Here is a 3547-nt window from a genome sequence, read left to right as displayed (position 1 = left end):
TCTCTTGCCCGCTCGTGCTGCTTACACCTAAAGAACATCTCTAGAATCTTTCCTTTTCTCATTATGGAAATAACAAAAACCCTCACTGTCGCCTTGATCCACTCCCGCCTGGACTACTGCAATGCTCTACTAATTGGCCTCCCCCTTAGGGCATGTGTCCACGTTCAGGATTGCATCAGGATTTTATGCAGGTAAAATCCTGACCAAATCTGCACCTGAGGTCACTGGCAGGTCACCTGTGCTGTCCTTGCATTTTTTCTGCGATGTAAGGACATGCGTTCTTAAAAGTCGCGCCGCATGTGCGTTTTTGCAGGTATGCCGCATGCGTCTTTTACTGCGTAGTCGAGACAGGATTTCATTAAATCCCCTCCACTGTGCTGTAACATCTGGACGCTGCGTTTTTGACACTGCGGCTCAACGCTGCGTCAAAAATGCAGCGTTTTCAGAACATGGAAACACCCTAACTCGACTTTCCCCTCTCCAGTCTATCCTTAATGCAGCAGCCAGGGTCGTCCATCTGGCTAATCGTTACTTGGACGCATCCGCTCTTTGCCAGTTGTTACACTGGCTACCCATTCATTACAGGATACAATTCAAAGTACTTGTTCTCACCCACAAAGCTCTTCACAGTGTGGCACCCCCTTACATCTCCTCCCTCATTTTTATATATCGGCCTAACCGACCTCTGCGCTCTGCAAACGACTTTTGACTAACCTCTGCACTAATCCGTACCTCCCGACTCCAAGACTTCTCCCGTGCTGCGTCAATCCTCTGGAATGCTCTACCTCAAGATATAAGGACCATCCACAATTTGCATAGTTTTAGGCGCTCCCTCAAAACACATTTGTTCAGAGCGGCCTATCACATTCACTAATCAAAGTTATTTTATGTTTGTGTGTGTGTGTAGCCCATTCACTATCTCCATCTATCCCCCACTCCCTGAAGATGGCTGGACCCTCATTATAAATACACACCTGTACTTTGTATCTCCCCCACCTCATTGTAGATTGTAAGCTCTAATGAGCAGGGTCATCTTATTTTGCTTTAATTATTCTATTGCTAACGTTACTTATGACTGTTGTGTTTGAAACTGTTAAGCTGTAAAGCGCTGCGGAACATGTTGGCGCTATATAAGGTAACGTTCACACTAGCGTTATGATAGTTTGCGTCAGGCGACGCAGCGGCGACGCATGCGTCATGCGCCCCTATATTTAACATGGGGGACGCATGCGTTTTTTTTTTGTTGCGTTGTGCGACGCATGCGTCTTTTTTGCCGCTAGCGTCGGACCAAGAAAACGCAACAAGTTGCATTTTTCTTGCGTCCAAATTTCGGCAAAAACCGATGCATGCGTCGCAAAACGCAGCGTTTTGCTGCGTTTTTGCGTGCGTTGCGTCGCCGACGCAGCGGCGCACAACGCTAGTGTGAACGTAGCCTAAGTAAAGATTATTATTAAGAGGTTTTAAGCGCAAAATAGGGTTTTAACTGTAAGGCTGTGTGCACACGTTGCGGTTTTTTCCGTGGTTTTTCCCGATAAAAACGCTATAAAACTGCAAAAAAACATACAATAAGCATCCCATCATTTAGAATGAATTCAGCATGTTTTGTGCACATGATGCGGTTTTTTCCGCGCAAAAACCACTTCGCGGTAAAAACCGCAGCATGTTCATTAATTTTGCAATTTTTTTTTGCGGATTTCTCACTACAAAATGCATTGGGAAGTGTCCAGCAAAAACGCATCAAAAATGCATGCGGTTTTCTTGTGGATTTCTTGGCAGAAAATGTCCGTTTTTTCTCAGGAATTTTCTGCGAGAAATCCTGAACGTGTGCACATAGCCTAAAACGAGCACAGAGACCAAACCTGAATCTGCTCACCTGGTAGTGTTGCACTTAAGCAACATGTAATAATCGCATGTATCAACTGCTGAAGGACATAGAGAGAACATATTCCAGTGAAGTGTCACTTGATGTGGAGCTAATTAATTAAACGGATATTTTCCTTGAAAACATTTGACTTTGTAAACATGCTAAAATAAAGTTTTCAAGGAAAATATTTGTTTAATTTATCAGCAGCGCATTAGGTGACACTTCACGAGGATATGTTCTCTTTTAATGATATAATATTGGTTGATATCACACTTGTAAGTAATAAAAGTTTTAGCCTCCCCGTCGGGGAATCGAACCCCGGTCTCCCGCGTGACAGGCGGGGATACTTACCACTATACTAACGAGGATCTGCTATAAGAGGTCTCTATGCTTTTTTACTGTAAGGGTATGTTTCTATGTTCTGCAGCAGCCAGATGTTACATCATGGTGGATGGATGTGAATACTTTTCTGCCCAATGATGACAAAAGTATTCTCAGAGTGATACCATTATTGGCTAACCAGAAAATATGTGCAAGCTTTCAGAGCACAGTGGCTCCTTCAGACGATTACAAATAGATTAATAAGAAAAGGGCACAATATTTAACTGATGCTACAGTATAACATTTGTGATGCCTCAAAATAAGCCAAAGAAATCAAGTTAGGCATTTTCTTGCAAATGGAAAGGCAGTGGGAATAACATTCTTATTTTCCTGGAGTCTGGTGGAGGTGTAAATTGTATCCATGTAGTGAGGCATAAATCCAGGTGTTAAATTGAGTCCTAGTGTTAAAGAATTTAACATCTTCATAGTGGATGGGATTTTATGAAATCACGTCTCCACTATGCATTCAACGACACAGGTGGCAGACCTGTGTATACGCACATGAGGCTCAGTCTTCGCAAGATAAATGTATAGGATGTGATCATAGCACGTACAAAAGTTGGCAGCGTTTTGGATGGAGATGTGCTGACAATCCGAACAGTGGAAACATGCTGAGAGGTCGGTCGGCTATAAAAGAGATGTGTGCTTCATTCAGTATCACCTCTATACTGATAAATAATCTTTATATAGCGCCAACATATTCCAAAGAACTTTACAGTTTAACAATACATACACAAGTCATAAGTAACAAAGTTAAAGATAATACAATACTTAACGGGAATCTCACCTAATTTTGGCCCTATAAACTGTGGCCACCGCCATCGGGCTTATCTACAGCATTCTTTAATGCTGTAGATAAGCCCCCGATATAACCTGAAAGTTAAGAAAAACAAGTTAGATTATACTCACCCAGGTCCGGTCCAATGGGCGTTGCAGGTCCTGGTCCTGTGCCTCCCATCTTCATGTGATGACGTCCTCTTTGCTTCCTGTCGCAGCTCCTGTGCAGGTGTACTTTATGCCCTGTTGAGGGCAGAGCAAAGTACAGTGTTCAGGCGCCTGAAAAGGTCAGAGGCCCTGCGCACTGCAGTACTTTACGCTGCCCTCAACAGGGCAAATCAATAAGCAGCGCAGGAGTCGCAACAGAAGCAAGGAAGATGACTACATCGTATGAAGATAGAAGGCACCGGACCTGCAACACCTCAGACATAAACCAGGACCGCCCCTGGGTGAGTATAATCCAACTTGTTTTTCAGGTTACATCAGGGGGGCTTATCTATAGCATTACTCCCCTGATGGCGTTGG

General features: G+C 43.7%; 1 non-coding gene across 1 annotated transcript; it reads right to left on the bottom strand.

Annotated features, from left to right (window-relative positions):
- Positions 1-2160: 2160 nt before the first annotated feature.
- Positions 2161-2232, bottom strand: TRNAD-GUC (transfer RNA aspartic acid (anticodon GUC)). Its single transcript has one exon. It is a non-coding gene; the product is annotated as a tRNA-Asp (tRNA).
- Positions 2233-3547: the final 1315 nt, after the last annotated feature.

The sequence above is a fragment of the Ranitomeya imitator genome, chromosome 4 (assembly GCF_032444005.1).
Source record: "Ranitomeya imitator isolate aRanImi1 chromosome 4, aRanImi1.pri, whole genome shotgun sequence".
Taxonomy (NCBI): Eukaryota; Metazoa; Chordata; class Amphibia; order Anura; family Dendrobatidae; genus Ranitomeya; species Ranitomeya imitator.
The sequence above is the reverse complement of the archived record's forward strand: the minus strand, read 5'-3'. Positions and strand labels throughout refer to the sequence as shown.